Below are 23959 nucleotides of genomic sequence, written 5' to 3'. Positions count from 1 at the left end.
TTGCAGTTAAAAACGTGTTTTGTTTTGTTTTTTTCCTTTCTTTTTTCTTTGTTGCAGTTAAAAACTTTGGAAACATGATTTCAAGTCATGTTGACTTTTTTCTTTGTTGCAGTTAAAAACTTTGGAAACATGATTTCAAGTCATGTTGACTCTCTGTATTACCAGTTATCTCACTTCTTAATCTAGGGTGGGTTTACATGGCCCCTGAGGGGGGACTGGGAAGAACCTCCTCTGCCCCTGTTTTGTTGAAAGAGTTGATGGTTATCTGAAAGGCTGTTCATCTTCTGAGAAAGTAGATAAAGGTTGATGGTTGGAAAATACAACATAGTTCTTTATGGCCTGGAACTATCATAATGGAGCTTTTGGCATGGCACAGAAATAATTGTCTACCATACTTCCAAATTTGTTGGCCAGAAAACAAGAATTTCCCAATTCTTTATATGGCCTTAAGAGGACCATCATGGCTTTCCTGAAGGCTCTGTGTTAAAGAATCTGTCTACCATGCAGGAGATGCAGGTTCTATCCCTGGGTCGGGAAGATTCCCTGGGTCGGGAAGATCCCCTGGAGTGGGAAATGACAACCCACTCTCTTGCCTGAAAAATCCCATGGACAGAAGAGCCTGGTGGGCTACAGTCTATGGGGTCGCAAAGAGTCGGACCCGATTGAGCGAGTGAACACACCACAGCAAAGAGGACCGTGACATCCTTTGGACGCCCCCCTGCTAGGATGCTTCTAAAGTTGTGACCTTGCTATGTACTTTTCCTCTAAGAATTCCTTAAGTTTCTATATTTTAGGACTTTACTGTCAAGAATGGATTTTTTATGGCCTTTTTGGGGAGTCTAGTGGCCATGTGGTACCTCAGAAGAGTTTGTAGCTTATAACTCTGGGCCCTCAAGAAGCCTTGGCCTTTAAAGAAATTGATCTGAATTGTTGCCAGATTTTTCTGTAGAGTTCCCAGTTCCTGGGCTTCTGGTTTTTGTTTGTTTGAGCTGACTACTGAAATAAGAATATGTTTCCCTTTTTCTCTCTTTTCCTTTTTTTCTTCTTTCCTCCCTTCCTACAGGATGGTAGAGTCTCCAGCTGGTGAATTTCAGATTAGAGTTAGGTGGGGACACAGGCATGTGGTAGAAAGCCTAAGTCATTGTCTTCAGTCTGGCTTCTTCAGATATTTCTCCCCTTGAGCCTACCCAGATGCCTACCATACCCTCTTAGCGCTAAAAGAGGCTTCTGCTGGAGGTGAACTAGTTTAATTCCTGGAGTTTTCTGATGACCAAACTAATGTCAAAGTGGAAGCGGAGTCTTTAACATATGGTAAAGACCTTGAAGAACCAGACCACAGTTGGTTTCGTCATCAATTCTTATCCTTTCTGCGCAATAGGTTCTGCCCTTCCCAGTTCTGCCTCTGCCCCTTTTATTCTTCTTGACTTTTCGAAGGGCTTCCTGGGCAGCCACATTTTTCAGAAAGAGTCTAAAATAGCTTGACATTTGTATAGTACCTTAGAGTTTACAGCACATTTCATTTATATGATCAGATTTGACCTTTAAAACCACCTGGAGGAAGGAAGGAGAGGTATCATTATCCTCCTTTCACCTAAAAAGAAATGGAGGCTCGAAAAGGTAAAGTGACTTGCCCTACATTATGCAACAGGTATGTGGCAGGGCTTGAATTTGAATCCTGGTCTGTGTCATTATCAGTTTCTCCCTGCTGATAGACCAAGCCATGTTTCTTTACACTAGATTCAATTTTCATCTCTTTTTCCTCCTGATTTTTCAGCAGAGTCAGCCATCCTAATCAATATGATTTCTTTTTAGCCCTTCCCATGTCTTCCTACAGATCTCGTGTCCAATCCCACTCTTTTACCCGTTCCTTGCTCACCTCTGCTGCCAACATGAACTCCAGTTTTCCCTAAATTGTGTAATTCTTTCCTGATAGATTCTGAATTTGATCCCAATCTCTACTGCTTGATCACTTCTCCCTTTTTTTTTCCTTCTGTCTTTCTTTAGGCAAGTCTGGAACTCCTGGCAAATATTTAGCTCATTATTATTATTTTTTACAGTAATCTCTTGTGAATATTTTGGCAGTGGCCTCTTCTTAATTGCAGTCTTCTCTGGGAAAGGGTTACTAGTTCAAACGCATCATTTTTCTTGCGAGGGTTGAGACTTACAGAAGTTGCCTGGAGTGAGACTGTCCCTCAGCATGGGGGGAGGGGCTCAGGCCTGGGATGGGGATGACTGGGAATCCAGTTGGGATACTGGTGATCATCAGGACATGTGTCTTTTTCTTGCCCCTCTGTAGAAGAATTGCTTGGGGAAGCATAGACTCAGTGGGTTGCACCCTTCTAAAAGCCTATTGCGAAAGTTAAGAGTGGAAATAGCCTGATGTGTGTCCTTTTTCATTTTTTTTTTCCTATTGGTTTGTTAAGAGCAGGCTTTGTACAAACTCCCTCCCCACCAATTCACTGCCCCCTGCCCCCATCGCTCCTGGCTTTTCTTAAAAGGCTTCTGTGTTCTTTTGAAACAAGCCAACAAAAGTTGAAGCCAGTGTGTGTTTGTGACTCAGACCTCAGGAGCAATACTTCTCCAAAGCAAATTTGAATCCAGAGCTTCCAGTTTGGGGGCGCTCAAATCATCCTGGCAATCTGAAGCACTTCTCCCAATATTGAGTACTTTCAATATGATGTTCCTACTTCTCAATTTAGTCTGTTGGACCTGACAATTATGGGAATATTTAGATAGAATATTTGAGTCAGGACTGTCCTAAAAAATCCAAGATACATTGTCGCTGTCATGTTCTACTGCTTTTTAAAGCTGCCTCTCTTGACACAAGAAGCAAAAAGGGAGTTTGGTACTTTCCTGTTGACTGGGACAGCCATGCCTGTTGAAAGTAGCATGACTTAACTAGATAAAGTGCTGGGCTGGTACACTCACCCACTGTGGGCTAGTTCATTTACTGTATCCCTTGACCACAGATTCCATCCTTAAAGTGGTCTCGCCTTTTCATAAATGTTCGCTTCTAGTGACACAGTGAACTTGGGGGATCAATGTCCACGTGAGACTGGAGTAATTCAAACAGATTACTTTTGGTGAGTCAGCAGTTACGATCATTACACCTGAGGAGTTGTTTCTATTCCATACAGATCAGAGAGCCCCCCTGCCCTCTTCAAAGCAGATGCAGAGGTGAATTTAAGCTTCATTATTCAATAGCAACCACTTCTAGGGCCCCTGGGCTAAGAAAACCTCTGCAGTTACAGTAAAATAAAGAAGAGAGAAGAGGAAGGTAACTTTGTGTGTAGTTCTTTCTGAGACCTTTGACCGTGTGGTTAAGGAGATTTTCCCTGGAAGCTGCATTTAAGTTCAGGTGGGCCAGTTGTAAAGATGACCAGAAGAGTACATTTGACGGAAGTGGGAAGAAGGACTTCAGTGTTGGGATTTGTATCTCACTAGGAAAAGGCAATGGCAACCCACTCTTGCCTGGAAAATCCCACGGACGGAGGAGCCTGGTAGGCTGCAGTCCATGGGGTCACACTGAGTCGGACACGACTGAGCGACTTCACTTTCACACATTGGAGAAAGAAATGGCAACCCACTCCAGTGTTCTTGCCTGGAGAATCCCAGGGACGGTGGAGCCTGGTGGGCTGCCATCTATGGGGTCGCACAGAGTGGGACACGGCCGAAGTGGCTTAGCAGCAGCAGTGGGAAAAGCACAGAAATACTGTTTCTGGAGGAGGTGAGAATTAGGGAGGCTTTGGACTTTTAAGTTGTGGTAGGAGAAGGTGGAGCTCAAGTCATCTGGAACAGGGCTGGGTGTGGCTCCACCTGAACCCTCCACCCCCATTCCTGCCACCTGCCTCACTTGGAGCTTTCGCTTTCTTTCCCTGAGGGTCACATGGCTTGAAAAGTTTCAGCTGGATATTTTGAAGATGAGACCCCTTAGCCTGTGGGATCCATTTTCCACAGAGCTCATTCTGGGGAAAGCAACTTGGCAAGGGAAGCTAGTTGGGACCAAACACTGCCCTTTGTTCCTTCCCAGGTCCTGGCTGAGCGCTGTGCCAACTTCCTTCCAGCCTTGCACCCTAGGTGGTGGGGATCCAGCTCCCTGGCCCTGTGAAAGTGAATCCCCAGTGTTAATCCGTTTAGGTAAAGCTCTTGGTTCAAAGATAATCTGTTGAGCCTCCCTTTCCCCATTCTCCTCCTTCTGGAGCAGGAGAGGGAGTTCTGGTCTAATTCCAGGACTCTTGGGCTTTGGCTGATTGATGGTTCATAGTGGCCTTGGGAGAAAAGTCGCCTAACCAGTTCCCAGGCCCTGGTTAGTTACAACCACGCACAGGGGTATGGGCTGAAGAGAAACAGAGCTTAGGGAAAGGCTTGCTGAAGGACTGCTGGAGGGTGCCACCCTTCAAGCCACCCTTCCCCCCTGAACTAGGTTTCAGTGTGTGCAGCTTGGGCTAACCTTTAGGGTTATGCTACATTCTCTGAATCCGTAAAATAAACGCGCTCTATTGGAGCACTCTAGGAAACTACCCAGCAATGATTGTTTTAGTGACATTATTTTACTTTATTCACTTCTATTTTATTCTTTTGATGTTCTTGTTTATTTAATTGCTTGAACAAGGATCCGGCTGCTTGGGAAGAGTCCCCATCTTTAGCTCTGTTCATAAAAGTGAAAAGTATTAGTCACTCAGTTATGTCTGACTCTTTGCGGCCCCATGGACTGTAGCTCACTGGGTTCCTCTGTCCTTGGAATTTTCTAGGCAAGAATATTGGAGTGGGTTGCCATTCAATCCCTTCTCCAGGAAATCTTCCCCACCCAGGTATTGAACCTGGGTCTCCTGCATTGCAGGTGGATTCTTTATCATTTGAGGCACCAGGGGAGCCACACATCCCACCGACCCCTCCCCCCCCCGACACAAAACCTCTGTTTTCTCCCACAAACACCTGGGCACCCCAACCCTTCCCACTCCCCCCAGCTGCTGACGGGCTGTATTTTTCACTCCACCCTCACCCCGCACCCCATCCCTGAGAGCCCGCAACAGACAAATATGCTAAATTGCTCGCCTACACGAAAGGGCTCTAGCCTTGGAGGGGAGCTCTCTAGGCACCTAATTTCTCTTAGATTTCTTTCTGTCCTCAGAGGTCCCCAAAGGTACTTGTAGAATGTTTGCCCTTAAACGGTTGTAAATTAGGGACTGAGAGTATGAAGCATGGATGAAGGCTTCGACTGGAACCAGTCTGCCTCCCCAGGCTGGCACATGTTTAGTCCTGAGAAGTTGTTTCTTTGCAGGCCCTGCGTTCCTTAGTATCAGATTTCAGCTCCCCCTTCTCTTTCTTCTTTTCTTCCACAACTTGTTTCCCTCCCCTACCTTCCTTATCTTCCATCTTTTCCCTTTCTTCCTCCAAACCCACTCCTCCCCCCACTAAGTTTTCTAAAAGGAACCACTAAGGATCAGACTGAAACTAAGGAGGCCAGAAAAGCAGCGTTTATTTCTTTTCGAACATAAGGCAGGGGCAAAAGAGTTCATTCTTTTTTTTTTTTCTATTTTTCCTTTTTACTCTTTGTGTTTGCTTTCTTGCTTTATCTTGAAGCCAAGTTCAGAATGGATACTTGCAGAAGAGTGGAATTTTGAATAGCTGCCTAAGGTAAACAGAATGTGGAGAAAGTTCAGCTTTGTCCCATGCTTGAAAAATTAAAATTAGAGAAGAATAATGCAACTCAACTCAGACCTCGAGGGACAGGCCAGAGGCAGCTAGGGGACCATCACATTGCTAATATAGTTATACCTGGGTAAGGGAGAGTCACATTTTAAGCAGCTTCATTATGTGAAACTATGGATCATCAGGAATATATCCAAAGACGCATGAAGAGGTCTTTGTGTAATTCAATGCAATAAATGCTTTTAAGTAGCCGTATACAAGTTGTGCAAGGTAATGAAGTCTTTTTAGACAACAAACTCCTGAGTTTGCTTAAGGTGTGATTTCCTTGCCCTAAATCTATTTCTTCTCCAGTAGGGTACTTTTGACAGATTGTGTGGAGAATATCTACAAATTCCTCTTCCTGGGATCAGTGTTTCCTGTCACATCTACTCAAAGGTCACTTTGAGGTGCTTTTTAATTTAGTAAGTATGAACTGTTCCCATGTGAGAATAACATGGTAATTGTAAAAAAATATTTTTATTTTGTTTATGTATCTGGCTGTGCCAAGGCTTAGTTTGCGCACACAGGGTTTTCATCTTCACTGCAGCGTGTGGGACCTTTAGTTGTGGCATGCGGGCTCTTCCTTGACTAGGGTTGAACCTGGGCTCCCTGCATTGAGAGTGTGGAGTCTTAGCCACTGGACCACCAGGGAAGTCCCCGGTAGTATAGTAATTTTAAGCACACACTGTTTCCCAGACATAGTGTAAAGCCCTTTGTTCATTATCTCACTAAAGCCTATTATCATTTCCGTTTTAGAAATGAAGAAACTGAGGGTTCCAGAAGCTATATAAATGGCATTAGACTGCTCTGAATAAAGCTGCTTGATTTCTTATCCACCAGTATTTGACCCTGATTGCACTGTGATCCTACCTGACTTCGGAGGCCATATCCACCCTGATACTTGTTCATTTGTTCACTCTTTGGTTATATGTATTGAGCACCTACTTTGTACTATGATGCTCTGTCATTCAGACCAGCAGTTGCTGATAACTGCTTGTCACAGGATCTAATGATTTAGCCTTGACAAATCAAGAGTGGATGCGGCCTTTGCATTCTATCCCCCGAGTCCTTGCTGATGCTATCTGCTTATTACTGTGGCATCCATATGTAATAAATAACTTATCAAAATAGTCATAAAGGGCTTGGCAGACAAAATAAACTGCTGGAGAAGACTGCATTAAATTTTAATAGGAAGAATTCTAAGTAATAAGCTGAAAATGCGTCCTGGTATAGAGCTGAGCTGTTGCTCTGAGGCTTTCCCTATGACCTTGTTATGTCTAGGACTGAATTTTTTTTTTTTTTTCAATTTATGAAATATTTCAGTTTTAGATAAACGGTCTTTGAAATTTCTTATTCTGTTTCCCAAACAAATAAAACAAAAATAAAGAGGGAATGAAGGCAAGACAAACACCTTCCTTTATTCTTTAGAGGTAGAGTGCCTTCCATACATCAAGCAATGTGTTCATTGCTAGGAAGACATCGGTGATCACATTATAGATCCCGATCCTCAGGAACTTGTATTCTGAGGGGAAAGACAAGGAAATTGTTCTGGTTCAGGGTGTGAAATGCTGTGATGGGGTTACAGGTGGAGTATTATGGGAGTGTTTAGGTAGGTACTGCTCCATCTTGATGGTGATGAGGGCCATAGAATTTTCTTTGGATAGATGACGTGTGAGTAGGGTGCTAAGAATGAAGGGGAGTGAGCCAGGTGGGGTGGATATAAGGGGTGGAGAGGAGCAGAGTGGAAGAAGGACATTTTTGTGAAAATGCTTTTGTTGTTTTGGAGAAAGATGACTTTTGGTCCTCTGACATTCTACAACAGAGCTTCCAAGACTGTAACAGAGTTAAGTTGTCCTAAAGCAGATGAACCAGTCTTTTGGAATGTGAGTTTAAGCCCCAAGGAACTCAAGTCTCATTTACTCTCGAATTTGGTTTTTCCTCTTCTTTCATGTTAGGCATAACAATCTTATCAATTCCAACTGCAGTGTTTAAAATATTTGGTGATTTGTGAAAGCCTTCCCATTAAAAAAAACAAAACAAAACTGTTGATCAAGCATATAAATAATATAATTAAATTAATAAATATGTGCTTAGTCGCTCAGTCGTGTCTGACTCCTTGTGACTCCATGGACCACCAGGCACTTCTATCCATGGGGCTTCTCCAAGCAAGAGTACTAGAGTAGATTGCCTTGCTTTCCTCCAGGGAATCCTCCCAACTCAGGGATCGAACCCAGGTCTCCTATATTGCAGGCAGATTCTCTATCGTCTGAGCCACCAGGGAAGCCCAATAAATATATGTTGAGCATTTAAAGTTTAGGGTGCTGAGTTTAGATACTCGAGATTGCTCAAGGGACTATATAGCCAGTTCAAAGTAATAAACTTGTAAAGCTTACGTGAAGGGAATGATATGTATTTGCATACCAATTCCAATAAGTACTCTATTCAAAAAAAGTATGTCTGATGGTGCCTTTTTATGGAAACAGTTTATTAACAATTAGTAATCATGTCTTACACAGTTAAAAAATTATTTTTCACTAAAATTCTTTAAATTCAGATACTTGTAGTAATTCATGCCTTCCCTCTGATCCCCCTGGACTGGGAAGATTAACTGCCATTGCACTGTGTTCTTTTAATAACAATAAGCATGTGGATGATGGTGACTATGGAGAAGCGCATAGGCAAGGTGACAGTAATTCCTTTCAGCTTTAAGGGGTTTAAGTTATTTTTCATTATTCAAGAGTTAGAATTTTTGTGTATATTTAAAACAAGTCTCATCTTCCATCTTCTCTAATAGGTAAGTTCTGTAATAAATTTATGATGTATGGTAATCTGATATTGTATTTGCTTACCGTCTGTGTTTCCCACTGGAATATAAAATCCTTGATAGCAGAGACTTTGTCTTATTGCTCTATTCTTAGCACCTAGAACATGCCTTGCCACATGGCAAAGACTTCCTAGCTATTAAATAAATGAAACAGTTAATACTTTATTTGTACAAGGAAACAGATGATACTTGCAAAATTTGCATAAACTTGATTGCATAAACATCCTGCCTTATAAGTTTTTTGATGGGAGAGAAATTTCAGAATCTTATAAACTCATTCCTTAGTTAGGATGACATAACTAACTCTGCCATGAGGTATTGGGAAAGTATTCCTAGTGATGCTGGAGTTGGGTTTCTGGATGTTGAAGAATGCACAGGTGTAGGGGGGGTCTGGGGTATATACCAGGCTGAATGCACATCATGGGCGGGGGCTTAGAGCCATATGACCTCTATTGCCAGAGACTTGGTCTATCACAGTGTCAGATTAGCCAAGCTAAGAATTTATAGTTTAGAAGACTTGAGACCTGTTGAAGGATACCAGGAATATCAGAGGTGGAACAGAGGTGCTAAGGATGGGTAGGGGAAAGAGAGTTCATGAGTTAGGAGTTGAGTAACCTGTTGGTATTCAAGTGGATATGTAGGAGGCTTTTGGAAATACGTGTCTGAAGCTTTGGAAAGGCCTGGGCTAGGGACATAAATTTGGGTGTAATCAGCATGTATATGGCAATTGAAGTTAAGAGAGGGAACATGATGATCCCAGAGAGTCTATACAGAATCAGAGAGGACCAGAGCAGGAGCAGAACCCCGAGAATGCCAAAGTATGGAAATTGAGTAGGAAAGGGAGTCAGGAAAGGACTATCTGAGATACAGAAGAAAAACCTGGAGGGAGTGGCGTCTTAAAAGGCAAAGCAAGTTTGAGAACTCTTAGTTCATCCATATCATTGGGTGCCATGACCTTCTTTTGGGCTCTTAATATTTCTCTCTTAACATACACTGTGTTACATTGTCTGCTTACTGCCTTTTCCCTGTTGAGGAGCTCCGTGAAAGCAGGGTTAAAATGTGCTTTGTCTTTGTGCCTAGGTCAGGAATGGCTAAGAGGTTTCATTTCCTATGCCAAAGCTGAGAATTCTGCGCCAAGTCCAGGATCTTCAGAGAAGCGCGCCTTAATCCATTAATGATTTCAGATATGGGTTCAGGATCAGAGAGCGGTGGCAGGCTGCCATGTCTTCTTCATCTCTGCATTAGGCACTCATTCATTCATTATTCAGCAACCATTTACTGAGCCTCCAGCATGTGCCAAGCACCGTGCCAGGTGCTCAATAAATGTTTATTGAATAAATGTAGAATGGTTAAAGGCTTGCAACGCAGCAGCCTTTACCAGCAGTGATCAAGAGACGTGACTGGGGTTGGGTAGCCTTTTGAGAATTGTGTGCCTGTTAATCCTACTCACTGGTGCAGAAGTGTACTAGTTAACCCAAAGTCCTTGTAAACGCAATGCCAGATGTCAATGATTTTAATACAAATACTGTTTGCTTTATAAGGCTTTAACTTATTAGAGCACACTTGCATCTCACTTCATCTTTGCACGATTCCAACAAGCGTGAGAGGTCAAATGTTGTTACCTCTGTTGGACAGATGGGGTAATAGAGGTGCATATTTCTGGAATGATTAACAAAGCCAAGACTGAAGCAAGAGTGGAAAACAGGTCTGACTTCCACTTCTAGCTCTTAGGATTATGGCAGAGGGGTTGATTTCTGTGATCAGATATCCAGGTCTGCTCTTAGGGCAGATGCCTCATTTTTCAGAGGGGTTTTCCCATGAAACCCCAGGGGTGGTGGAAAGTGGGTAGGAGGAGGGAAGATACTATGAGCGCCCAGAGGCTTTGTGGACTCCCAAGTCATGATTCATGATTCTTTCTCTGTAGCTAATTTTTGTTAAGTATAAGAATTCCAGGAATCTTTCAGGACTTGGGGGAGACTGCTCTCTCCTGAAATATAAAACATCTGCTCTGGGTCTCATTGGAGCTCCACTGTCTGGGGGGAAAAACAAGGGAAAAGAGTTGATATGAAACAGACATTGTTTCAAACAATAAATCCCCCTTTTACTCATTAATGAGGAAATAAATTAGGGGACAGAGGTGTCAGACTTTTCAGTAGGCCTTTCTTAGCACTAATTTTTTTTTTTTTTTTTTCTGAGAAAGTGAGACGTTCAGAGCCAGAGACCAAAGTCTCTAAGAACACAAGATTGAGGGGTTGATGGGATGTGGCCTTTCCTTATAACCCTGTCATACTTTAGCATGTTAGGCAGATTTTTTTTTTCTTTTTTTTGGATCAGTGCTTTCTTCCTGATAATCAGAGACATTATCCCTGAGGGGATAGAAGCTTGGCAGGACATGTATAAGGATCTAAAAAAATGTGGAGGTAGATTCCACCTGCATCCTTCCTTTCCTTTTCCATCCCCCCACCAAATTCCCTTTCTCTCCCTCTGTTCCTTGAGATCTTCCCATCTACCACTTTCCTGGGTACTCTGAGATTCTCAGTATCTGCTAGAATCTGCTAGAATCTCAGTATCTGGTCAGGATTTACCTGAAGAGCAACACCACATGGCTTACATGAAACCACCTAAAACTTTTCTGTTGAGTTTGGTAAGAACCTTAGACTTGGGGGAGAGAAAAGGAAGGCAAGCAAGTTTCAGGGGTGAAGACCGCTCTGATTTTGCCGATCACTGTATTCCCAGCACCTAAGCCAGTGACTTAGTCGGCTGTCGGTTCTACTCAGTGAAATGTGTCAAATAATTTAATTGGGGAATATGGCAAAAGAAGCAGAGGAAGTTAGTGTATGGGCATCTTCAGCAGAGAAGGAAATCTCACGGGGGCACCTGCTCCACCAAAGGGTTGGTGCAAGTTCACGGACGCCCTCTGTCCAAAGCCCCCACCTTCTGCGTCTCTGCGGCTCTTTTGTCCCGTCGGGTTCTGTTCTGAGGCGAGTGGTGGCTGCCACCTCAGCTGCCTCCCCTGCCCCCATGTGTCTCCGCTTGCCGTCAGCCAGCAAGCCTTAATGCATCACACTCTGGCGCCAATAACAGTCTCCCCGCTGAAAAAAGAAAGAGACTTGAGGGACTGGAATTGTGAGGGAAATGCAAGCTCTGTGCTTGGAGGGTGGTCCGGGGCCCCTCCCCCTTCTCCTCTTTGAGCCAGGGAGGGGGCTGGTTCCAGGCTCAGTGGGAAAGCTCTTTTGAAGGGCGATGTACTTGGGCCATGGGGCACCATTTCAGTTTAGTTGAGGGGGTGCCTGTTGTGTTCCAAAGAAAATGGGGTGGGGTTAACATAAAAGCAGAGTTTAGCAATCGGGAACCCAGTGGTCCCAGTGGCCTGATTTCTTAATTGATGGTGAATTAAGCCCAGAAGGCACTGGGGGTGGGTGGGGAGAACTTTTGTAAGAGGTTAAATTCCTGGTAGAGTGATGATAGGATTAGCAACAATTTGGTGGAAGCAAGCAGAAAACCAGCAGAAATACAAGTGATCGGTTGGGCGCCGTGTCCTCGCGTTCTCCGGTTCACCGGTGGCCCGTAGGCCCGTTGTCCTGGACGACCACAGCCTTCTGCCGCGGGTAGCACATTTGCATGCTTCCCAGCGCTTCCAGGCTGAGCTGGGAAGAAAGGAAAGAGAAAATCAAATGAAATGTTCGACCAGCAGAATTCTGTCTCCACTCAGGCTGGCTTACATTTGTCTCGCTTTCTATTTTCTGAGCTTTCTCTCACCATAAATCCTTTGCTTCTTTTATCCATTAAACTGTTTTTAATCTTTGTGCCAACACTTTGTCTTTTGGCTGGTTCTGTGTCTGTCTCAGCTCTATAATCCTCCCCACATTCTTTTTTTTTTTTTTGTCTCTTTATTGTCTCCTGCTCCGAACCCCAGTCCTTCACTTTGAAATGCCTTTTTTTCCTTTTTCACATTTCAGGATTTCTTGCTTTATGATTGGATATTCACCTGACCCTTCTTGGGGTCAGTATTTTTTCTCTAACTTCTGGCCATATCCACATGTTTGTGTTACTTTTGTGGACACACACTCATTGGGACTCTGTTTCCCCTGGGTTGTCTGTTAAAGAGATGTGAGTCCTGCACTCCCTTCCCCCCATCAAAAAAAAAAGCGGCCCCTGGACTTCACTATCTTACCTAAATGCTTCTTTGCTTTGGGGCCTAGGAATAAAACTGACTAAGCTCATCCACCATCAGAAAGGAGGGCGACACACCTCAGAGGAAGTGGGGACAGCCCCGTTTTGCAGGGAGTCTGCCTGATTTCTTAGGAGATAGGGAACAAGGCTATGCATGGCCTCCCACTTACATTTCTTGCATCTCACTTTACCTCCAGCAAGAGGAGGGCTGACAGCCTGCAACAATGGCCTTCTTTCTTCTCCCAGGGCCTGTGTTTTGATAGTGTCAGGTTACACTCCAGCCTCCCCTTGGCCCATTTATAAACTTGACACGGGCTACATGATGTAATGTTATTTTTCAGGATCTCAATGAGGGAATTTTTTGCCCCAGGTCAGAAGAGTGCTGGTTGATTTTTGCTGAAATGATCCGTGGCGTACTCTAATATATGGGCTCCTAGATCCAGAAGGTGGAGGTAGGAGAGAGAGCGGGGTCTGCACTGGAGTTGGGAGTGAGGAGGACGACCTTGTGTGTGTGGATCTTCCACTTCCGGGGGCCTGAGCCAACCTTTTACTATTGGGCAGTGCTCCTGTGGCAAGAAGCCTGGCAGCTGCCCCTTTCAGAGCTGTCTTGCTGAGAGCCATTGTTGTCTTGATCTCCAGCGCATTGCCATCGGGTGGCTGCGGTGGCCGAGCCTGCGCTAGAAAGTGGCAATAGAGAGGAAAGCAGGACCTTGGGGGACTTCCATGTAACTGAGTTTGTCTTCAGTTCAGCTGCCTCTCACCACCCTGGTTCCTCTGCTGGGCTTGAGCTGGTGCTGTTCGGCATGGCTGGGAGCTTGGAAAGGGAGGCTGACAGAGAGCTTGATGGGCCTCTGGGCCCCTTGTACTCCTTCCCCTTAAGCCTTGACTGTGGTCTTTTGGTGGACACTACCTGTATCTTAAAATTTTCAGAATTGTCCCATTTCTATATTTATATTTACTCACTGGGAGCACTGCCCTACGCTGTGCTCCCAGTGCAGACCACCTGTGTCCCCCTCTGCCCTTACCCTCTCACCTTCTGGAGGTGAGCATGTTACCAGTGCCTCATGAGAGGTGGTCAAGCACTGCAGTTAAGAGCACTGGAGTTACACTCCATCTCTACTTTTCAGTCCTGGCTGTGTTATTAATTGGCGTATTAAGCTTGAACAAGTTAGTTGAACTCAACCTCCGAGTGCTCGATCTGTTAAACAGGAGGAAGGACAAATCTATGGTTACTGAGCAGATTAAATGAGTTAATACACTGCTTAGAACTGTCCTCAGTCCTGTGTAAGTTTGGCGGCTCTATGGTGGGCTTAATGGCGATGCCCTCCAAGAGGGCTTATGCCACACCCAGGCCTGCTGCACCCAGAGCCCCTGCTCCTGCAGTGCCCAGTGCTGACCCGCATCTCCTCAGGACACACTCAGACACTCAAAGGCGGGTCTGGCTCAGTCTCTGTGGCGTCTGCTGGCGTGCACAAGGTTTCGTTTGCACCCTCTGAGCATCTCTGGCGGGTATGAGGTTGGATTCTAAACGCTCTTTCACCTCTCCTACCATCTTGCTGGGGTTTCTGCTTTGCCTTTGGATGCAGGGTATCTTTTTTTGGTGGGATCCAACATGCTCCTGTCAATGGTTGTTCAGCAACGAGTTGTAATTTTGGAGTTCTCACAGGAGAAGGTGAGTGCATGTTCTACTCTGCCATCTTGGGTGTTATTTAACTTATATACAGAGTACATGTATAAGTTAAATAAGCAGAGTACATCATGCGGAATGCTGGGCTGGATGAAGCACAAGCTGGAATCAAGATTGCTGCAAGAAATATCAATAATCTCAGATATGCAGATGACACCACCCTTATGGCAGAAAGTGAAGAAATAAAGAGCCTCTTGTTGAAAGTGAAAGAGGAGAGGGAAAAAGTTGGCTTAAAAACTCAGCATTCAGAAAACTAAGATCATGGCACCTGGTCCCATCACTTCATGGCAAATAGATGGGGAAACAATGAAAACAGTGACAGACTTTATTTTTTGGTGCTCCAAACTCACTGCAGATGGTGACTGCAGCCATGAAATTAAAGGATGCTTGTTCCTTGGAAGAAAAGCTATGACCAACCTAGACAGCATATTAAAAAGCAGAGATGTTACTTTGCCAAGAAAGGTCCATCTAGTCAAAGCTAGGTTTTTTCCAGGAGTCCTGTATGGATGTGAGAATTGGACTATAAATAAAGCTGCTGCTGCTGCTGCTAAGTCGCTTCAGTTGTGTCTGACTCTGTGTGACCCCAAGGAAAGCTGAGCACCAAAGAATTGATGCTGTGGTGTTGGAGAGGACTCTTGAGAGTCCCTTGGACTGCGAGGAGGTCAAACCAGCCCATCCTGAAGGAAATCAGTCCTGAATATTCATTGGAAGAACTGATGCTGAAGCTGAAACCAATACTCCGGCCACCTGCTGCAAATAACTGACGCGTTAGAAAAGACCCTGATGCTGGGCAGGATTGAAGGCAGGAAGAGAAGGGGACAACAGAGTATGAGATGGCTGGATGGCATCACCGATTCGATGGACATGAGTTTGACCAAGCTGCGGAAGTTGGTGGTGGACACAGAAACCTGGCATGCTGCAGTCCTTGGGGTCGCAAAGAACCAGACATGACTGAGCAACTGAACTGAACTGAGAACTGTCCTTGGCATGTAGGGACCACTGTAGGAGAATTTCCTTTAAAAATTCCTTCTAGAAATGTTTTGACAGATTACAACTATATTAATATTTTCTGTACCTAAGTTTCTCTTTCTGTGTGAGTCTTAAAGGTTGAAGTGGCTCATGTTCAGGCCTTGTGTTCCAGTGTTTGACCCTGAAGGCCTTGTCACCATCCCTGTAGACAAGCCATCCCAGGCTGTTGCCTAGACATTTATGCCGAGAGCCACGTTGGACTGCCAAGGAATGCATCTTATCCCAGCGGCACTGAACTGTCACTGTTCTCAGAACAGGTCCCACTCCTGTGACGCTCAGCGGTTGCACTGTGTCCTCTTCCCTGCATTCCACACCACCTGGCAAAGTTTTCTGCGTCCTCCAAGGACCAGCACCGTTATCAGAGGTGCTGGAAAGCACTTCTTACCTTCCCCAGCCTGCTCCTGGGAGTCCTTGGAGCCAGTGCGGGGGTTGGGGGGTGGTCACTGTGCCACTGTCCTGCTCTGTGCGTGCGTGTAGGTGGGAGCCCCCGAGGTCTCCCATAGCAGCTCCAGCAGTCATCTCAATGTCTGCTAGATAGTTAATGCTCCATATCTTAATAAAACAAACAAGTACTTTGTGGTAATAACATTATACATTCCTTTGTCTCACCTGCATGTTTGGTGAGGGCAGAAACAAAGAAATCAAAGTGCCTGTTAGGGTCAGTCTGAGCGGGGATGACTCCAGAGCATGGGCTGTTTACTGGGGTCTGCAGCTAGAGGGCCCCTTGGAGTTCTTTCTCTTCTCCTGGAGCCTAGGGTGGTGCTCCCATGGGGTACCCAGAACCTGAGAAGACCTGGCATGGCCTCATGGCCTTGCTAGAGGTAAACTCCATCATCAACTCCCAGGGATGCCCTTCCTAGAATATTTCTGTGGGGTGTCTAATGGCAGGGGGAGGGGCGGAGCATAGAATTGAAGAAACCAAACACAATTCTTTGCCCACGCTAGGAAGCAAGATGTAATTCTGTTCTGCACATAGGGGCCTCCAAAGATTGGGCCTTCCCTATGTGTGCAAGGACAGGAAAAGAGAATGGAGAGAAATTTAGAGAATGCATGAGTAAAGTGATGCAAAGAGTGATGAAACGACTTGACCAAGGACACGGACATATTTTATGATGAAGGCCTGTTCTCCAGATCCAGCACCTAACCATGCTGCCCTCTGAATGCTAGGTCCACACAGTCGGGTCAGCTCCTTGAAGCCTGTCTTGTCTTCTGTTGCTCGTTTCTTGTCTGACTTTTTTCTCTCGACTCCCCGCTCACTCCCTCCTTCCTCATTCTGTCTGTGTCTGTTGACTTGCGACTCTTAAAATATTCCTGTCCAGGCCATTGATTTTTGCCGATGGATTGACGAAGGATCACTTCTTCCACTTGGCGCTGTCTTCATTTTTACCCTCTAAAATATAGTCCCCTCATGAAAATAGGGGCTTCCCACACATCTTGCAGGTCTAAATTGGGCCTTAATATAATGCATATGGTAATGATAAACAGGTTCGGTAGGGCATGACCTGTTGGCGGCTTAGGCTGGAGCTCCTGGGCATGTCAGTTGAACTCTGTAAGCCTGTTCAACTTTTCCCTTTATTGTAGGAGAGTGAGGACTCCTCAAAACTGTATTTCCCAGGTAGTCAAAGGAAGTTTATACACACAATTTCTGCATGTAGAAACTGTGTATGAAAATGAAAGAATTGAGTTGAAACTCACTTCTTTTCTTATTAACTATCTTTGGATTACCCTGGGGCTACTTTGCTTCTATTTCTACTTCTGGTTGGAATAATCTTCTAAATAATCACAAGGCATTAAAAAAGAAAACATTTTTTTCTCCATATCGTATTTTCTCTACACTGATATACAGAGCATTTATTTTTCTGGGTAATTTTTCCTTCTTTCAGGCAAATGATTTTGTAAAGGTGGCATATTGCTTATTTTATATGGTGTTGATTCCCCACAGATGACAAGTGCTCAAATGCCAACCTTCTAAATGTTAGGTACCAGATTGACCTTTTGTGATCAATTTGTTTTTATCCAGCTTTATTAACAGTCGACCACCACCCCATTGATTGGATCGACAAGGTGGTGATGTGGGGCAGTCGCTAGACGTGGCCAGGGTCACCAGACTGACTTTTGTGTGGTTTTTGTTTTCTGGACAAGGACTCTGTTAGTTGGAACAGCATTTAATTGTGCCCACCGCAACTGCATAAAACCCGCGAGACAGTTACAAATGACCTGTCAGAAGAGGGGAGAAGTGAAGTGGGAGAATGAGCAGGAGGGAGGGCCTGCAGGCCTTGTGGGAACAACCACAACACCCTCCTGACTTTGAGATTTGGCTTCCCTGGGCTGGAAATGCCTGGAAAGGTCTCAGGGCTTAAGAGCCAGGAGGCTGGGGAGGCCAAAGGTTATTGTATTTGGTGACTGAGTTGACTTCCAGGTGGGCACCATGGAAACCTTTCTCACCGGAGTCTTCTGAGATGACAGACTGAGGATGTGTCGTGTGGAATACGGTTTTGTGAACTGTGGGATGGGGCTGGAAAGGCTGTCTTACTCTCTTTCTATATTTGGCCTCCGGAGCGGCTGCTCTGTCACTCCCAGTAAACTTTCCAATGGCTCCTCTCCAAACGTGGGGTGATTCAGTGTGTGAACACGTCCAGGCCGGTCCTTGGCGTTGTCGCCAGGGCTTAGTTCGGGAGGCTTGCTGCTGTGGGCCTTGCCCCTGGAGTCCACGTGTTCATGCTCTGAGCCTCCTGCTGCCCCTCTGCCCTCCAGGACTCCCTCCCAACCTTTTCCTTCCTCTTACTCCTCTGATATGTGGTAGGGAACTCCATTTACACATCTATGTTGGTGGGAAAGTCTAGGCTAGGGCAAATAATAATACCTTGCAATTGTTTAGCATTATATTGGGTGTATCTCCCTTGAGAAATATATTCCTGGGAGTATACCCGGAGAATAGTTTCAGTTAGCTGAATCATATTTTATGGCTTCTTAAGTTATTAATTTAAAAAGATGTTCTCAAGGACAAAAACCTGACCAAGGCCATCTCAACCACACACTGAAATTCTCAGCGAAGGTTTAAGGGGCATGTTTGCTGATAAATTACAAGGTAAAAACACTTTATGTAATGGAGAAACAAAGATCCCAAATTGCATTTTCTTTCTGCTTACTTGAGAGAGAGCTGCATTTTCTGAGATTATTTAGTGCTTTTGAGAGTAGTAAGAGTAACTAATGTTTATTGATATTTCTCATGTGCTAGGTACAGTGGTAAATCCATCGACAGATCATTTTACATAATCCTCCTAATAATCCTTTGAGGAATGGAATATATTTATCCTAATTTACAGATTTTGAGACCAGATTCAAATAAGTGAAGTAATTTGCTCAAGGTCATACAGCTGTTAAATGGTAGAACTGGAATTTGAACCCACCTGGAGTCCAGTTCCAGAGGTCAGATCATATTACCCCTTGACTGTTTCTTTCCTGTTATGAGTGAAATAGCATACCTTCATCTCAAAAAATATTATTTAAGAATTCCTTAAGTTTATATGCTAAAGCCCATAGGCCATATGTTGGTGCCTTTAAACTTTTATTTCCCTGAGAGATTATAACCAAGGCTAATGATGGACTGGTCAGCTCAGTTGGTTAGAGCTAATGGGGCCAAGGTGACAAGATTCAACCCCCATATGAATCTGTTAGCTGGGCTGAGTTTCATGACCGTGGAATTAACCTTTCACCTGGGCCAGCTGCCTCACAAATGAATGTTGTTCATCTAAGAGACTAAGAAGGAAATTGTGGATAAAAGAGTAGAAACCACTTGACTAGCCACCTAAGACTATGACTGGTCATTCAAGAATCTTGTCTTTCCAGTTTGGAACTAGGTATTATTACCATCTTTTTTTATTTTTTTAATCAATTCAAACAGCGTTTCTTACTGTGCCCTATGGAGCTAGTACTTGTTGTAATGTGTATTGGAAATCATCCAGAGGGGTGTGTACGGTATAGTGAGGTTGCTTTTCAGAATTTCTTTGAGCTGGGGACATTCTCCCTGGATTAGGATTCTTAGAAATACCCTTTAGAAAATATTGTCTTAAAGTGGTTTACTCTGTTGTTCTGTTTATTTTAAATCCCTGTGGCAGTGATGTCTCTGAATAACAGAGGAGAGCCAATCACAGTTGAAAAGATCAGCTTCCAGCTTCCCCAAGCTTCTGGGTCTATGTGGATCTCCTTTTAGCAGGTTACAGCTTTACCTCTGAAGTGCATGTGCACCTCTTGCCTCGTTTCCTCTTCGTGCACTCATTGTGTCCCTGGAATTCTGCTGCTGGCCCCACCACATGCACCACATCAGCGACGCAGCAGGGACTAGAACCCTGATCTCCGACTCTGGCCCATTTCTCTTTCCAACAGCCTGTGCTGCCTCCCAGTGGACAGAGCATTTGCAGGGAGCACAGAGGTTCGTACTTGATTCTTTTCTTGAAAAAGAATTGCTTAGTAACCTAGCATTTCTTGGACCGCTGTTGCTTCGGTTTGTAATGTAGCATTGTCTTAACTCTCTGAAAAACCCCCTTTATCACTTCCCCAACTCCCAAATTAGCAGTATTGTTAATAAACACTGCAAAGCATTCCTTAAAAGTTCTAAGAACAGATTCGACATTGACTTTCTATTGGGAGAATAACCGTCACAGGAGAGGAACTCACGAGGTGGGCAGCACCGGCTCCTAAGCTTCTCCTGGGGATGCTGAAGTGCAGTGACTCTTGTCAAAGATGCCCTGCTACTCAGGGCTCACTTTCATCTCTCTCTGTTTAACTTTGTTCAGCTCCAGTGGCAATTTTGGTGGGCTGATAATTTGGAAAATTAGGGAAAGATAAGTTTTATTTTACTTAAAAAGTTAAGTCCAAGTGAATAATTGCTAGGCTCTATCCCTCCGTCATATTTATACGCTATTCCTGAAGAAGAGTAGGGCTGCCAAAATCAGTAGGGTTTTTACCAAGCTCTGCTTCGGTAATCCTATCACTTGCCTGAAGAATTCATTATGCTGAAATAAACACATTAGGAACTCCGTGGTCTTTTACATCTCTAATATTTATGAAGTACTGAGGCTCCCAGCCAGCAATAGGGACGCAGGTAATTCCCAGCCATCAGTTAAATAGACATTGGTTGATTTGGATTGCAAAATATAGGTACTTGGTTAGTCCCATATATGGACATGCATTGTTCTTCCGTCATTCAAAAGCTACCTAATTATGAATATCGAAGCATAGTGTTCTGGCTTTTAACATGAGGCACTTACCTTTTAATTGACCACAGCTTTGTTTTTAGCTGGGCTGTATCTCCACTGAGAGTCAAATGAAATGGGGAGATAATCAGCCAGTGAGCGGAGAAAGGGGTAAAATGATCGCGGATGTATAAGTGGCAGCAGGGAAAGTTAGGGTTAGGCTAGACGGAGAGAAACAAAAGAAACTCACGGGACACCAGCTCCCTTTGCTGCCACACTGCCAGGCACACCTCTTTTGCAAGCACCTTTTAATTTCCCTCTTTGGCTTTCAGGTGGGACATATGGACACTTTTGAGCTGACATCTACCAGCTTGATCACAAGCTTGACTCTTGCCTACCCTTAAACTCTGAGCCAAGCAGAGGGTGGGGCCTTGGATCCTCACTGCACAAACTTGGCAGGGAAAAAAAGACCGTTAAGTGAAGGCTAATTGGAAGCTGCCCCAAACTGCACTCTGTTGGAGCTATTTACAATATCTTTCAAGCAGCGACTTACTAGATTATTCAGTTAAGGGGCTGTGGGTTTAGGAGGGTCCTCAAGGGGAGGAAATTGACCTGAAGGACCAGCTGGCTTGGACATAGCAGTGGATGCTTTCTCAAACTCTTGAAATATTAACTCCTCCATGATCTTAATCCTTGGCACACAGCCTTAAATGCTTCCCCTTACAGCAAGAGCAGGACACATCTTCTGGGTCATGTGTCTCTTTATAGTCCTATGAAAGCTATGGCCCTCCTCCCAGAAAATCAATTTACATACACATTTTTTTTTCCCCATGTGATTTGAAGAAGCTAAGGAATGCTTGAAAGACCATCCGTGGATCTTCTAATTTTGTCAGTTTAAGACAATCCTGCTTTAGATGGAGAGATAAGACCAGGAAGTTTTCTAGACTCTGCGGAAGTAATAGTGTGGTTATCAAGCACACCTCAGTGAAAGCTCTGCTGAAATGTGGCTTTTGGGAGCATTCTGTTAGCCATTCCTCCCCTCTGGCTTCATGGTGATCATAGTAAGTTTTATTTATGTGATTTTGTAGTTTACAGAGTGCTTTTTAACAGCCCATTTAGCTCTCACCACAATCCTGCCAGGTATGTGGATATTGTTTTCCCTATCACTAATTGCTTTTTCTGATACAAGTCCCAGTTTGTCCCAGTTCTCCCTGAGGCTCCCTCCCACCCAAGTATGTGCTTGGTTGATGGAGAGCAAGAGGGGGGTGGGTGGGGGGAGGGGCATCTACCATGAGCACCACGCAGAGAAGTGAAGGTGGAACTGTTGACTTGGCTCAGGGGTGAGGTGCCTTCTGTCCATGAACTTCTGGTATCAAGATGAGGACAGGGGAACTATCTTTTCTTTATCATGGCCACATGTCACCAAGGCTGATTTTATTGATTTTGAATTTGTGATAACTATTGCAGAGATGTGGCTGAAGTTCACTTTTGATTCACTGATAAACCTGGCCCATCAAATACATATTGTAAAGATCTAGGCAAACTTTTATAGAAAATCATAGACTGCCTTAAAAAAAAAAACATTTGTATTCAAGTAATTAAAAAACACCTGTTTGTATTTAAACATCTGAGAAGCAGACCTATTTATTTTCATTTTATTGACACAAGTCTCATAAGTCACTATTTAGAGGCTCTGTTTTGTTAGTGGAATTCTGCTGCTGCTGCTAAGTCGCTTCAGTCGTGTCCGACTCTGTGCGACCCCATAGATGGCAGCCCACCAGGCTCCCCCGTCCCTGGGATTCTCCAGGCAAGAACACTGGAGTGGGTTGCCATTTCCTTCTCCAATGCATGAAAGTGAAAGTGAAGTCGCTCAGTCGTGTCCCTCTTAGCGACCCCATGGACTGCAGCCTACCGGGCTCCTCCATCCATGGGATTTTCCAGGCAAGAGTACTGGAGTGGGGTGCCATTGCCTTCTCTGTAGTGGAATTCTAGTTAATTCTAATTATTGTAGGCATGCAGAAATGATAGCATTTTCCTTTTTAAAAAATAGCCCTTATCATTTTATGCTGTATTACTAGTTCACATGCTTGCCTGTGCTTGTGCATACATGATTGTATGTGTGTGTGTGTATGTGTTTGTTTATTTTTTTCCTTCCATACATATCCCCCTGAGAAGAAGTAGGGACTTGTCCACAACTGTATCCCCATAGCCTAAAATCAGGGGTGGTGCAGAGTAGATTATTGAATGCATGATTGGATTTGTAATTAGTGACTTCAGATTTTGGGAGGAAATCCTAGGAAATTTTTTTGTTTTCATCTTTTACGGTTTTTCAAGTGTCCTCTTTTTGCATTTTGCTTTCTTTTTCTTTTATAGTCACAGAGGGAGAATTTAGTTTTCAAAACCTGTTATGGACATTTGCCTGGCTGCTAAAGATGTGGGAGAACATTGCAGAGGACAGCCCCGGGGGACGAGTGGGGTCTGGGCCTTGGGGTGCTGACTGGCTTAATACCCGTTCTCTAGAGTCAGTTTTAGGTCAGAGGCTCTGCCTGAGTTAGCCATTCCACAAACAACAAAGGACTTTCGAATAGAAATAATCATGAATTTGGAATTCCTTTTGTTGTACATTCCATCTATTTGGCCATAATTAAGAATCTTTTACACCCAAAGTGCATATTTGGCCAGTGGAGGTTTTTAACAGCTCCGTTGAGAAAAGGATGGATGGACAAACCTAATCAGAAAGGGTTTTGTGGCTCTGGAATGCAAGAATTACAGAGCTCACAGAAGATTACTCCTGTAGAATGTTTGAACAGGCATCTAGGTGGCTAGATGTTTTCTACCATTTTATTTCTATCTTCTTTAAGAATGGAATAAATTAAAGCAAGGGCTTCCCTGGTGGCTCAGATGGTAAAAAATCTGCCTGCAATGCAGGAGACCTGGGTTCAGTCCCTGGGTTGGAAGATGCCCTGGAGAAGGGAATGGCTACCCACTCCAGTATTCTTGCCTGGAGAATTCCATGGACAGAGAAGCCTTGGCAGGCTATAGTCCCTGGGGTTGCAAAGAATCAGACATGACTGAGCAACTAACACACACACACACACACACTCACACACACAGATTAAAGCAAAAGGCCCCCATCATTCATATCAAATGTAGTCTATAAAATCAACTAACTTTTATTATCCCTTCCCGGCTCAGATGCCTGTTCAAACATTCTACAGGAGTAATCTTCTGTGAGCTCTGTAATTCTTGCATTCCAGAGCCACAAAACCCTTTCTGATTAGGTTTGTCCATCCATCCTTTTCTCAACGGAGCTGCGACGTGGGAGGCCCAGGTTTGATCCCTGGGTCAGGAAGCTCCCCT

At 44.3% G+C, this 23959-nt stretch overlaps 1 protein-coding gene and 1 long non-coding RNA gene across 8 annotated transcripts in view; both read left to right on the top strand.

Annotated features, from left to right (window-relative positions):
* PBX1 (PBX homeobox 1) overlaps positions 1 to 23959 on the top strand; it is a 335848-nt gene that overhangs the window by 36868 nt on the left and 275021 nt on the right. The window lies entirely within an intron of this gene.
* LOC129656581 (uncharacterized) lies at positions 2438 to 8081 on the top strand. The gene is made up of 3 exons (XR_008716403.1): positions 2438 to 4137; positions 6004 to 6113; positions 6448 to 8081. It is a non-coding gene; the product is annotated as an uncharacterized LOC129656581 (long non-coding RNA).

The sequence above is a fragment of the Bubalus kerabau genome, chromosome 6, assembly GCF_029407905.1.
Source record: "Bubalus kerabau isolate K-KA32 ecotype Philippines breed swamp buffalo chromosome 6, PCC_UOA_SB_1v2, whole genome shotgun sequence".
Taxonomy (NCBI): domain Eukaryota; kingdom Metazoa; phylum Chordata; class Mammalia; order Artiodactyla; family Bovidae; genus Bubalus; species Bubalus kerabau.
The sequence above is the reverse complement of the archived record's forward strand: the minus strand, read 5'-3'. Positions and strand labels throughout refer to the sequence as shown.